Below are 15100 nucleotides of genomic sequence, written 5' to 3' on the forward strand. Positions count from 1 at the left end.
CTCTGCTTCCAGCCTGAAGCTCTGCTTATACCCTGAAATTACTACTTGGTTATTTAGAAATGCGATTGTGTCTTTAAATCGGCAGTCTTTCCCCAGAGTAAAGATATTTATCATGAGGTATTAATTCCATGACCTGAAGCTGTATCATTAGCCAGTTGCAATCCGGGGGCAGCTGTGAATATGAGTTGCACGAGAGTTTATATGAAATCCTTGTTGGTCGACTGTCTGGTTTTGTAGACTCTAATAATCTATTGGAAGAAATTTTATGAAAGCAGGTCATTTCTTTTTAAATTACTAAACATGGAAACAGCAGCTCTGAGTAAGTACTTTCCATTATTTTCCCAGAATGTTAGTTGTGAGAGAAATTCAATTAATAAGTGGAGACACGCAGTAACTGAGCTTTAACACCAGACGTTGACTTGTGCAGGGATCTGTGCCTTGTCACACCCGCGTGGTGTCCCGACTTGCATCCTCTCGCAGCCACCACAGGCGCACCTATCAAGGGCTGCAGCTCTCGGTTCCGAGGCACCTCTTGGTTTAGTCACACTGTCAAGCTGGTTAAATGCACTATTTTGTAGGCTTTTGTATTTAAAAATGATAACGTTTTCAAGTAGCGTTTTGTCCACTGAAGATGAGGACTCGGGAATTTCCATTCCATCAGTGCCTTCCCAGTGGGCAGGAGACCTGGTGTCTTTCTGAGCATACTCTGACATCTCGGTAAGGGTGTACCATGTACTCTGTGCCTTCTCGCCCAGTTTCCAAGTAAGTTTCCTTTTTCCCTCCTGTTGATAGGTTTCCTATTTAACAAACTCTAACATTCACATTAAAAAAAGCAATTAGTGGTACTCGCTTTGGCAGCATGTTTACTAAAATTGGAATGATACAAAGAAGATTAGCATGACCCCTTCCCATTTACAAGGATGTCATGCAAATTCATGAAGACTTCTATATTTTTCAAGCTGTGAACCAAGTGTGAATAATAAAGCTTTTTGCAGCAAATGGTTTTAAAAAATCAATTAGTGTTTATGTCTGGTCCTTTGGAAAATTCTACCTCAGTAAAACAAGGCTTGACTATTTGCCTTTTGTGTAAATGTGTGTGGGGGTCCATGAGTACTTTTAATATTATACATTATATATTCACATACCTTGTAAACATCATCCAAAGTGTACAATTATGGTTTACAAAATCATCATATAGCTATGCATTTATCATCACAATTGACTTTTTTCTTTTTGCGAAAAATAACACATATACAAAAAAGCAATAAAGTTCAAAGTACACTGCAACAATTAGTTGTAGAACAGATTTCAAAGTTTAGTATGGGTTACAATTCTACAACTTTAAGTTTTTACTTCTAGCTGCTCTGAGATACTAGAAGAAATATCAATATAATGATATTGCACTCATACTCATTTGTTAAACCTGCAACTTCTCTGTGTAACGCCACCATCACTTTGATCTTTCTCCCACTCTTTTTTTTTTTTTACATGGGCAGGCATCGGGAATCGAACCCAGGTCCTCTGGTATGGCAGGCAAGCATTCTTGCCTGCTGAGCCACTGTGGCCCACCCTTTCTCCCACTCTTTAGGGGTATTTGGGCTATATCCATTATAACTTTTTCATGTTGGAAGGGGCTGTCAATAATATGGGATAGGGGGTGGAACTAGTTGATGTTCTGGAGAGGCTGGCCCCTCTGTATTTCAGTATTTATCTAGTCCAAAGACCCATCTGGAGGTTGTAGGTTTCTGAAAACTTATCCTAGCACATGGAACCTTTGCAGAATCTTATAAATTGCCCTCAGTGTTCTTTAGGATTGGCAGGAATGGTTTTGGTTGGGGTTTGGCAAGCTATGATAGGTAGGAATGTCTAACTGAAGCTTGCATAAGAGTGACCTCCACAGTAGCTTCTTGACTCTATTTGAACTCTCTCAGCCACTGATACCTTATTTGTTACAATTCTTTACCCCCTTCTGGTCAGGATGGAATTGTTGATCCCGCGGTACCAGAGCCAGGCTTGTCCCTGGGAGTCATCTCCCTCACTGCCAGGGAGACTTTCACCCCTGGATGTCATGTCGCACATAGGGGGGAGGGCACTGGTTTCACTTGCAGAGTCGGACTTAGAGAAAGGCCACATCTGAGCAAAAAAAGAGGTCCTCCAGAGGGAACTGTTAGGCATACCTGTAGGTAGACTAAGCTTCTCCGCAACATACAGAAGCTTCCCAAGAGCGAGCCTCAAGATCAAGGGTTTGGCCTATTAATTTGGGTGCCCGTAATTTTTGACACAGTATCAGGGGGTTTCCAGTGGTAAGGTTTAATAGTTCCTTATTTTTTTCTCCCATCCCTCCAGGAACTTTGCCAATACTTTTTTGATTATCTGTTTAATATATTCTGGGATTTATCCAGGCATTACATTAAGCTATACAGGATTAAAGGCCCTCACTCTCTTCTGGGCACCCTGTGTTTGGATTGTTTAAATGATCTAAACAGATAGGTTGAGTTAGATTATGTGTTACAGAAAATTTTAAGTTCTAAACAAAATAAACTTTTCTTCCTTTGATCACAAAGAGTAGATGAGGCCCTAAAATGCAGACAATGTCTTCCTTACCCCTGTATTCTGAATTACCTTAATTCCAACCTGATCGGCTTCATTCTTATTTCTAAATACCAGGTTATACATATATAAAACAGCCTTTCAATTCCAGAAATAACAATTACCACTCTGGACTAAATGTGACTGCTATAAGAACTTACATTCTAGGCCCCTGTTTTCTTCTAAGTGTTTTCTAAATGAGACCATACAATATTTGGTCTTTTGCTTCTGGCTTATTTTGTCTCAGCAAATGTTCCACAGGTTCGTTTATAATGTTTCATGCCTCACAACTTTGCTTCTTTTTATAGCAGCACAATATTCTATCATATGTATATACCAATGTTCGACAATCTACTTTTCAGGGAGTGCATCCTTCAGCCACCTCCGTCCACTGAGCCTCATGTATAATATCCAAACTCAACAGTCCATCAATACTCTCAATTTTAGATAATTTCATTGTTTCCAAGAGAAAGAAAACCAGTAAACACACCCTCACCAAATAGAAAACTCAAATCACCCTTAACTGTTGTCCCTCCCCACACTATATAGCCCTGTTGTTGCTGTGGTACTATGATGTCTTCCTGTTTTAACTGTTGTCCTCCCCACACTATATAGCCCTGCTGTTGCTGTGGTACTATGATGTCTTCCTGTTTTAACTGTTGTCCTCCCCACACTATATAGCCCTGTTGTTGCTGTGGTACTATGATGTCTTCCTGTTGAACACAGCCCATGGCATGCAATCACAGTTTCCCCTATACCCCAAATGCATATACTCTTTGCACAAGTATTCATATCTTTGCAGTGGTTCTTGGAAGAATTTATTTACATTTGTAGTCTTAATCAGTGGGACTCATAAAAGGAGTCTATATAACCCCTTTCAATCGTGTTCACCTTTAGCATGGTAATTTTACTTATAAAACCACTAGTGAACTGCCTTTACTTCTATCTATCCCCTTGCATTAAGTTCAACCTCATTAGCTAATCTTTCACCTATCTCTAGCTTCCAGGTATCTCTAGGTCTCCTATATTCTGTTTAAAAGCCTCTGATTTTACCTTTACTATGCTTATAAAAATGGAATCATACAGTATCTATCCTTTTGTGTCTGGCTTACTTCACTCAGCATTATGTCAAGGCTCATCCATCTTGCCATGTACTTCAGGACGTCATTTCTCATCTTACTGCTGCATAATATTCCATCATATGCATATACTACATTTTATTAATCCACTTGTCTGTTGATGGGCACTTGGATTGGTCCAATCCTTTGGCAATTATGAATAAGGATGCTGTGAACATCGGTGTGCAAAAATCCCTCTTTGTGTCACTGCTTTCAGCTCTTCTGGGTATATACTGAGTATTGATATTGCCGGGTCATAGGGCAACTTGATACAGTTTCTGAGGAACTGCCAAACTATCTTCCACAGTGGCTGCACCATTATACATTCCCACCAGCAGTGCGTAAGTGTCCGCATTTCTCCACATCCTCTCCAACATTTGTAGTTTCCTGTTTGTTTAATAGCAGCCATTCTTATAGGTGTGAGGTGGTATCTCATTGTAGTCTTGATCTGCATTTTCCTTATAGCCAATGAAAATGAGCATCTCTCCATGTGCATTTTTTTTCTTTTTTTTTTTTTTGTATGCTGTATGTATGGCAGGGTAACATTTCATTCTTTTTCCATGTGAGTATCCGTTATTGCAGCATCTTTTCGTTGAATTTTTGTTTGTTTGTTTGCTTGCCTGCTTGGTTGTTTGTTTTCTGGGGAAGTGCATGGGTTGGGGATCAAACCCAGGTCTCCTGCATGGCAGGCGAGAATTCTACCACTGAACTACCCTCACACCTCCTCTTCATATGCTTTTGAGCCATCTGCATTTGCTCTTCAGAAAAATGCCTATTCGTAACTTTAGCACACTTTATAATTGGGTTGTTTATTCTTTGGTTGTTGAGTTTTATGATTTTTTTTATGTATATAGGATATCAAACATTTATCAGATGTGCGATTTCCAAATATTTTCTCTCATTGAGTTGGCCGCCTCTTCACTTTTTTGACAAAGTCTTTTTTAGGCACAAAAGCATTTGATTTTGAGGAGTTTCCATTTATGTTTTTTCTTTTGTTGCTTGTGCGTTGGGTGTAAAGTTTAGGAAGCTACCTCCCATTACTAGGGCTTGAAGATGTTTCCTTACATTTTTTTCTAGAAGCTTTATGGTACTGGTTCTTATATTTAGGTGTTTGGTCCACTTTGACTTAATTTTTGTATACCGTGTAAGGTAAGGGTCCTCTTTCATTCTGGTTATTGATATCCAGTTCTCCCATGCCTAATTATCGTAAAGACAATTATGTCCCAGTTCAGTGAATTTGGGGGCCTTGTTGAAGATTAGCTGACCATAGATTTGGTGGTCTACTTCTGCACTCTCCATTTGATTCCACTGATCACTACTTCTACCTTTGTACCAGTACCATGCTGTTTCGACCACTGTGGCTTTATAATAAGTTTTAAAATCAGTAATTCTTAATCCTCCCATATCGTTCTTTTTTAGGATGTTTTAGCTATTCAGGGTCTCTTTCCCTTCCAAATGAATTTGGTAACTAGCTTTTCCCCATCTTCAAAGTAGGTTGCTGGAATTTTGATTGGCACTGCATTGAATCTGTAGATCAATTTGGGTAGAATTGACATCTTAACTACATTTAACCTTCCTATCTATGAGCACGGAATGTCTTTCCACCTATTTGGATCTTTGATTTCTTTTAGCAATGTACAAGTACTTTATATCCCTAGTTAACTTCATTCCTAGGTACTTGATTCTTTTAGTTGTATTTTGATTGGAATGTATTCCTTAAATGACTCCTCAGGTCATTGCTTGTTTATAGACACGTCACTGATTTTTGCACATTAATTTTATAGTCTGCCACCTTGCTGAATTTGTTTATTAGCTCAGGTAACTTGTGGATTTCAAAGGATTTTCCAAGAATAGTACCATGTCACCTGGAAAGAATGAAAGTTTTATTTCTTCCTTTCCAATTTGGATGCCTTTTATTTCTTTTTCCTGCCTGATTGCTCTAGCTAGAACTTCTGTACCATGTGGAATAATAGTGATGACAGAGGGCAATGTTGTCTTGTTTCCAGTCTTAGGAGGAAAGCTTTCCACCCATCACCACTGAGTACAATGCTGGCTATGTGTTTTTCATATATACCTTTTATCATATTGAGGAAGTACCTTTGATTCCTACCTTTTTTTTTTTTTCCACATGGGTAGGCACTAGGAACCGAACCCGGGCCTCTGGCATGGCAGGTGAGAATTCTGCCACTGAGCCACCATCGCACCGCCCTGATTCCTACCTTTTGAAGTGTTTTCATCAGAAAAGATGTTGTTTTATCGATGCTTTTTCAGTTTCAATCAAGATGATCATGTGATTTTTCCCTTTCAACGTGCTAATGTGCTGTATTATATTACTTGATTTTCTTCTGTTGTACGATCCTTGCATTCCAGGTATAAACCCCAATTGGTTGTTGTGTAGAATTATTTTAAAGTGTCATTGGATTCGATTTCCTAGCATTTTGCTGAGAATGTTTGCATCTATGTTCATAAGAAGATTGGCCTGTAGTTTTCCTTTCTTATAGCATCTTTACCTGGCTTTGGTATTAAGATGATGTTAGCTTCATAAAATAAGTTAGGTTGAGCTCTTTTTCTTCAATTTTTTTGGAAGCGTTTGAGCAGGATTGGTGCTACTTCTTATTGGAATGTTTGATAAAATTCCACTGTGAAGCCATCTGGCCCTGGGCTTTTCTTTGTAGGAAGATTTTTGATGATTTATTGAATATTGTTACTTGAGATTGGTTTGTTGAGATCTTCTCTTTCTTCTTAAGTCAGTGTAGCTTGTTCATGTGTTTCCAGGAATGTGTTCATTTCATCTAAGTTGTCGTTTGTTGGCATATATTTGTTCATAGTATCCTCTTATGATTTTATTTCTTCAGGGTCTGTGGTACCGACCCCCCTCACATTCCTGATTTTGTTTATTTGCATCCTCTCTTTCTCTTTGTCAGCCTTGCTGGTCCATCGATTTTATTGATTTTCTCGAAGAACCAACTTTTGGTTTTATTGATTCTTTCTACTGTTCTTTTATTCTCCCATCCAACTCTGCTCTAATCTTTTTTTCCTCATCTTCTATTTGCCTTGGGGTTTGTTCGCTGTTCTTTCTCCAGTTCCTCCTGGTGAGCAGTTTAAGTCCTTGATTTTTGCTTATTATTTTTTAATATAAGCATTTAGGGTAATAAATTTCCCTTTCAGCGCAGCCTTTGCCCACATCTTGTAAGTTCTGATATTCTCATTTTCACTCATCTCCAGACAGCTACCAATTTCTCTAGCAATTTCTTCTTTGACCCACTGGTTGTTTAAGAGTGTGTTATTTAAATCTCCAGCTATTTGTGAAAGTTCTTGTTCTTTGGTGGCTATTGATTTCCAGCTTCATTCTACTCTGATCAGAGAAAGTGCTTTGAATAATTTCAGTGTGCTTAAGTTTATAAAGACCTGTTTGGGGCCCAGCATATGATCTATCCTAGATAATGTTCCATGAGCCCTAGAGAAGAATGTATATCCTCGTGTTTTGGGGTATAATGACCTATATATACCTGTCAGGGCTAATTCATTCATCAAATTGTTTAAGTTCTCTATTTCCTTGTTTATACTCTGTCTGGTTGTTCCATCTATAGAAGAGACCAATATGCTGCAATCTTCTACTGTTTATTGTTGAAAAGTCTATCACACCCTTCATTTTTGCCAGTGTTTGTCTCATGTACTTTGGAGCTCCTTGATTGAGAGCATAATCACTTATGGTTGTTACTTCTGGATGAATTGTCCCTTTTGTTAATATATAATGTCCTTCTTTGTCTCTTATGATGTCTTTACATTTAAAGTCTATTTTGTCTGATATTAGTATAGCTACTCCTGCTTTCTTTTGTTTACAGCTTGTGTGGAACATCTTTTTCCATCCTTCCACTCTCAATCTGTTTATATCTTTGCATCTAAAATGAGTCTTTTATAAGCAGCATATATCTGGGTTATATTTCTTAATCCATTCTCCTAATCTGTATCTTTTGTTTAGTCTGTTAACAAAGTTATTACTGTAAAGACATTTCTTGAATCCACCAACTTATTTTCTTTTTATCCTTTAAATTACCTGTACTGGTACTTTCTTTCTGTGCCATCTTCCAGACCTCCCTCTTTTGTCTTTTATTTTCAGCCAGCAGAACTCCCTGTAATATTTCTTGTAGGGCTGGTCTCTTGTTGACAAATTCTCTCAGCACTTGTTTGTGAAAACTGAAATCTCTGTTCTGTTTTGAGGGAGAGGGGGACATTGTCCAGGAATGAAACCCAGGCCCTGCATGGAAGGCAAGCATTCTATCACCGAACCCCTGTCCCTCAGTTTCGAAGGACAATTTGGTTGGGTCAGAATTCTTGGCTGGAAGTCTTTTTCTTTCAGGATCTTAAATATATCATACCACTGCCTTCTCACCTCCATGGTGCCAGTTGAGTAGACCAAACACAGTTTTATATGGTTTCCCTTGTATGTAGTAGACTGTTTTTCTCTTGCTGCTTTCAAGATTTTCTGCTTCTCTTCAACATTCAACAGGCTGATTAGTATGTGTCTTGGAGAAGGCCTATTTGGATTTATTCTACTGGAGCTCACTGGGCTTCTTTGATTTGCATATTTATGTCTTTTATAAGGGTTGGAGTGTTTTCCCTCATTATATCCTCAACTGATCTTCCTAACCCTTTTCTCTTCTCTTCTCCTTTTGGGACACCGATGATTCTTATATTTGTGCACTCTGTTTTGTGACAAAATCATTTCCGAGATCCAGTTCAAACTTTTCCATCTATTTTGCCATCTGCTGTGTGTTTGAAATCAGCTGTCCTGTCCTCCAGCTCCCTTATTCTTTCTTCTGCCCCTTCAAATCTGCTGTTGTGTGTCTCTAATATATTTTTCATTTGGTCTACAGCATCTTTAATCTCTGTGATACATGCCGTTTTTCTAATTATTCTTTCAGATTCCTCTTTATGCTCTTCTAGTGCCTTCTTCATTTCCTTTATGTTATTAGCCATTGCCTTGATTTTATTTAGTCAAGTTATAAGAACATCTTTGAGTAGTTGCTCCAAAGTCTGTTTCTTCTCCAATGTTTTAATTTCATCATTAGATTGGCCTATATCTGTCTGTATATTCAAACGGTTAATGATCTTCTGTTGACTTTGTGGCATGTATCTTGACTGGGTTACTTTGTAAGTCGATTTCCTTCAGTAGTCTAAAGCTTTGTATTTGCCTGGCCTGGGGCAGGGCACAACACTGCAATGATGGTTGTGGCTCAGGTATAGGCATGAGTCAGGGATGCTACACTGGTGCCTGTGAATGTGGGGTGCAGTGCATGGGGTTGTGGAGGTGCAGCTCAAGCAGGCCTTGACGCTCAAGAGCGGGGTGCAGCATGGGGGACACAGAGGTGGGGCAAGGCGGGAAGCAGATGGGGGGGATGTGTGGATGCACAGGGACAATTGTGCAGGCAGGATGTGGGTGGGCGCAGGGAGTGTGGGGGTCATGGGTATCAGGGTGTGGGGTACAAGGCACAAAGGTCAGGGCACAGGGAGGGCAGGGTACTTGCAGAGTGGAGGGACCCAGGGGGGCCAGGATGCTGATGTATGAGTTTAGGGGCGGGGCACGGGTCGTAAGGGTTGTGGGACATGGGTCAGGGGCAGGTGATGTCAGGTGTCTGAAGCCCTGGTGCAAGTGCACAGGTGTGGGGGCTGTTGGGGCAAGGGGTGCACATGTGTGCAGGGCAGGGGTTAAGCAGCATAGATGTGCATATGGGCACCTGCCAGGTGTGGGAGCAGGGCACATGTGCCGGGGGTGGGGCAAGGGTGTGCACATGTGTTGGGTAGGGAGTGGTGCAGGGGTCAAGAGGTCAGTGCACAGTTGTGTAGGTGTGCACAGGTCTGGGGGGGCAGGGCCCTGGTGTGCATGAGTCTCGGGATGGGGCCCTGATATGTGTGTGCAGAGTTGAAGGGTAGCATGGCAGGCTGCACCTGCGTGGGTTGGGGACAGGTATGGCCCAGATGCGCAGGTCAGAGCTGGGGGACGTGGCAGGGGTGTGCACGTGCACAGATCAGGGGTGTCTGGGTGCTGATGTACGCGTGTACAGAGCTCATGGGGGCACTGTAAGGGCTGGGGACAGGTGTGGGCCAGGCATGAAGGTGAGTGCTTGCAGGGGGCAGGGAGAGGGTCTAGGGGCTAGGAACGGGTCTAAGGATCTCAGGAAGGATGGGACAAGACTATGCTCTTGCAGGGGGAGGTGGGTTGGGCTGGGACAGGCATCTGCACCTGCACCGGCTGGGATGTGCAGGGATGGGAGTCAGGGTGGTGGCACTTGGCGCGCAGTGGTGGTGGGGTGTGGGGGGAGGGGAGTTGTGGGTATTTGCAAAGTCTCCTTGAGGGATTAGGGAAAAATCTGTAAATATTAAACTTCCCCACCTGGCAAAGACCTGATATCCTCATGAGTACTGGCGACTGCCAAGTTAGAGTCACCCCCTAGTGAACCATTTAAAGTTCTCAGATGTAACCTTTCCAATGCCACAGGTGAACTAACTGCCCTAACACGGGACATGACTCCCAGGGATAATCCTGGCCCTGACATCATGGGATTTAGAAAGTCTTCTTGACTAAAAGGCAGAAGAGAAACAAAACAAAATAAAGTTCTAATGGCTAAAAGATTTCAAATACAGGCAAGAGGTCATTCTGGAGGTTATTCTAATGCAGTATATAGGTATCCTTTTTCAGTTTTTGGTGTATTGGAGTAGCTAGAGGGAAATAACTGAAACCGTTGAACTCACATCCAATGTTACCTTGATTTCTTGAAGATGACTATGTAACTATAAAACTTTTAAGGTGCGACTGTGTGAATGTTAAAGCCTTGTGACTGACACTTCCTTTATCCAGTGTATGGAAAGATGAGTAAGAAAATAAAGACAAAAAATAGCAGGGATGGAACGTATGGAATTTTTTTTTTAATTCTTATTTTTACTGTTTTTGGAGTAATGACAATGTTCAAAAATCTGTGATGATGAATGATGATACTGTGAACTACTGATTGTACACTTTTGTTATTTGTTAAAGTAGACTGAATCTAAGTCTATACATTCTGAGTCTATAACTCAGTTCTTGAGGCTTTTTTTCCTTCCCTCATGCCTAAGCCTGTCATTTATTATTTGCTGGTTAATATAATTGAAAATTGTTTGAAGAAATATTTTGAGGGTTAGGATGAAGCTATCATACACCTGGATTTAGGATTACTTCGGCCAAGCAACTAGGGCCACTAGCAATCTGGGATTGTTTTAATTTAATTTCGGGGACTGAGATGGTTGGAAGCAGAGCTGCAACTAACTCCTGCAAGGACCAGTCTACATCTAGTCCACCCTTAATTTCTTGGTAGGCTCCAGACTTCAATTCATGAACTTTATTGCAAGTAGGATTTGCAAAAGCACTAGTTGGTCTATCAGGCATCCCTCCGCCATTGGCAAACAAAATGCAACCTGTGAGTCTGTCCTCCTCCAATCTTGTCTCATTTAGCATCTTAGATCTTCTATGCCTTCAAGCAGATGCTTTTTAAAAATACTTCTGCTTATTTTCTGTTTGTCTGAATTACCAAGTCTGTCATTACTTTTACTTGTCTCTACTGGTGTATCTTATTCCTTCCTGTTTGTAAATTCTATTTTCTTTAAATATTCCAAACTTACTTTATGAGTATCCCAATGCTATCTAGATTCAGAGCAGTCATAACTTTGAGGGATTTCAGATTTTTAGTCCGTCACTTCATCTATGCACTTAAGAAAAAGTTCTACTTTATCTTGCATTTCTAGGTATACTGTAGTAAAAAGTCTGTACACTACATTGCTCCAAAACAATCCCCAAACCTTTAGAAACCATATATACACACCCCTAGAAATGTACATTCATGTAGTAATATTGTTCCCCAACTTGCTTTTTTCATTCCAGAACATGGGAAAGCAGGTCTAGGGACAAAACAAACAAAAAACTGATTCAAACATAACATGGTGAAGTGAAGACAGAAGCAGTGTTAGTCTAGACCTTAACCTAAACCAGCATAACTCCCTTGATTCAAACACTATCTAATAGGAAGCAGTGCTAGTTTGAAATTGTTACATACCCCCAAAAAAGCCATGTTTTCTTCTAATCCAATCTTTGGGGGCAGACTTAGGGTGGAAACTTTGGATTGTTTCCACAGAGATGTACCACACCTAACTACCTTTTGAGCAGATGGAAATGTAACTCTGTCCATTTAAGGTGGGTCTTGATTATGTGACTGGAGTCCTTTAAAAGAGGAAACAATTTTGAGAAAGCTCAGATGCTTGGAGAACAGTTGCTCCTGAGCTGACAGAAATGCAGACATCGCCATGTGCCATCCCATGAAATGCTACGCAAGCCAGAACTCAGAGTTGTGTCCCGGAGGACCTAAGTGAAGGCTCATAGATGCTCAGAGAGGAAACCACTGGCGCCAGAAGCTGGAAGCAATGAAACTGGGAACAACTACCAGCAGACACCAGCTGCATGGCTTCCCATGAGACATCGGCCTTCCCCGAGTCAAGGTATCTTAGGATGCCTTAGCACATGGACATTTTTATGGCCTTAGAATTGTAAACTTGCAATCAATTCCCTTTACAAAAGCCATTCCACTTCTTCTATACTGCATTCTGGTAGCATCAGCAAACCAAAGCAGAAGCCACTGGTTGTAAGGAGAGGAGCAACACTATTACTTGCAGCAGAATGTGTGTGGGGTGGGAGATAGAAGCAGATGCTTAACACTGAAAAACTACTAAACTACACACACTATAAAAGATGTGAAAGAGGGAGCCGGAAATATTTGATAGAACAGTGATGGAATGGATGCGGTGTGTCCTGAAGAACAAGGTGTTGATTTTAGCTACATACCATGGGCAAGGGTTAACCTCTGTAACCTACTTAGATTTCATTTGTAAAACCTAATTTTACAAGGTTGATGTAAGGGAGGATTAAGTGAGATGATAAAGAACTTGGCATATGTTTGTCTACTGAGACACATTCCACAAAAGGTAGCAATTACTATTACAAATTATTACAAAAGCTCACAAAAAAAGAGGGAAGGAGGAGATAAGAGCAAAAGTATCTCAATTTTAAGGAAACCATTTGAAATCTTAAAAAATATCACAGCTAATGCATTAATACGCAAAGTGCTTAAAATGCAAAGAACCAGGGAACTAATAATGGCAAATGTCATTGATGTGCCAAGAAAGTTAAACAACTATTTCATAAGTATATCCTACCCACAGAACACAACTATAAGTCTGTATTTTTCTACAATTATGTATACTGAATTCTAAGAATGTACCTGAAAAGTGTTACATACCATTTGTCATTTTAACTAAAAGTGATTTGAAAATAGTTAATACAAAGTTTCAGAAACCAAGAGTAAGACAGTTATGGAGTAAACTTTTAATATCATGCATTACTTATTAGCTGAACTACAGTAGTAAAAAGGAAAGGATACAGATATTAGTTTAAATATATCTTCCCATCACCAGTAACTTCTTTAAGCTGGTTAAATGATTGTTTCAAATAAAGACCTAAGTTAAAAAACAAAAAAAGATTTAAAATCAAATGGCTTTAATAATGCTATGACTCATCTGGTATGTCTGGCATAATTTTTTGTAACATTAACCGTAATCTTCAGTTCAGAATTATCCTGACACTATATAATTCAAACTACTCTAACATTAATGCACAAGATATTCTGAAGATGCATTAAATAAGAATTACTAGTAAATGCAAAAATACTCAAAAAACATTTTATAGATTTAATGTCCAAGGAAGATTAGTATCTTCTATAGAATCATCACACTAAACTTTCAATGCTCTATTTTAACTATATATTTAAATTACAGGGGGATGAGCATCATAATGAACAATAAAGAAAATCCTGATTGGGGAGGTAGGGGTTTTGTGACTAATAAATGCTAAAATTATTGAATACAAAACAAAAAAATTATTGCTATAATCTCCAACTGCTGAAGGAAGAGTTCTCTCTTTGAGGGAAAAAATGAGGGTTCTGCTGTCCCTGAGATGCTTTCAGGTAATCTGTGAGGTTAAAGAAAATTTTAAAATACTAAAAAAACTGACTTTTTTTGTACTTGAGCAAACATGGAGTTTTCCAGAGATTACATGATGAGTGGTATTTGGTATTACCACTCTGACACCTACTGGAATATATGTTCTTATTCACACCCACGTTTTAAATAAATACTTGACTTAATTTCTAACTTGGTAAATACTGAAAAATATGACTCACATAAACAAAAGCTCTTTAGAGATTTCAGTAATTCTTAACATCGTAAAAAGGTCCTGAAACCAAAATGGCTTAAGCCAACTGCTCTTACAGAAAATGTTTTGTTTCAAACTTATATAAATTTTGCACATTAAATAGGTGGACAAAGGCAATTTTGGCTGAGTAAAAAACACACTATCACCGTGATGAAGAACAGCATTCTATAGGCATTTGAATACAGAAAAAACAACATTCCGGGCTAAAAGTAGAAGCAAATCTTTAAATACCTAAGCGAGTAACACCAATATTCAAAAACCCAGAAGAGCTGAAAACAGTGACACAAATATTTGCACACTGACGCTCATAGCAGCATTATTCACAACTGCCAAGATAGAAACAATCAAAATGCCCATCAACAGACAAGTGTGTTAACAAAATGTGGTATATACATACGATGGAGTATTAAGCAGCAGTAACATGAAATGACATCCTGAAGCACATGACAAGATGGTTGACCTGAGTGAAATAAGCCATACACAAAAGGACAGCTACTGTATATCTCCACTTTTATGATCATGGTAGAGCTAAAATCAGGGGCTTACAATACAGACTATAGGGGACTTGGACAGACATAGAAGGTAGAGATGGGTGATCAGTTAGCTAATGAGGTTGAACTCAAATGTAAGGGAATAGATAGAAGTGAGAGCAGTTCTCTGGTGGGTCTGTAAGTATTATTACCATATTGAAGGTGAACATGACAAGGGTTGTACAGACCTCTATGTCCCACTGATTAAAACTAGAAATATAAATAAGTTCTTGCAAGTACTACTTCAAAGGTATGATTCATGTACAACGAGTGTTTAAGTCCAGGGTACAGGGGAACACTGCTGTTGCATGCTATGGGCTATGTGTGTGTAAGAGGAAAACAGCAGTACCATTGTAACAACAGGGGTAGATAATGGGGAAAGGGAGAAGAGTTAAGGGGAGGTTGAGATTTCCTATTTGGTAAGGGTGTGTTTATTATCTTTCTCTTGGGAACACTTTGGGCATTCTACATGATGCATCATGAATGTAGGTGGCTGAAGGATACACTGACTGAGAAGTAGATTGGCGAATGATGGTGGATACTTGTGATCGAATATAGTGCTGCTATAA

General features: G+C 39.6%; 1 pseudogene; it reads left to right on the forward strand.

Moving 5' to 3' along the window:
- Positions 1-842: 842 nt before the first annotated feature.
- On the forward strand, positions 843-955 carry LOC143656634 (U6 spliceosomal RNA; annotated as a pseudogene).
- Positions 956-15100: the final 14145 nt, after the last annotated feature.

Source organism: Tamandua tetradactyla, chromosome 14, assembly GCF_023851605.1.
Source record: "Tamandua tetradactyla isolate mTamTet1 chromosome 14, mTamTet1.pri, whole genome shotgun sequence".
NCBI lineage: Eukaryota > Metazoa > Chordata > Mammalia > Pilosa > Myrmecophagidae > Tamandua > Tamandua tetradactyla.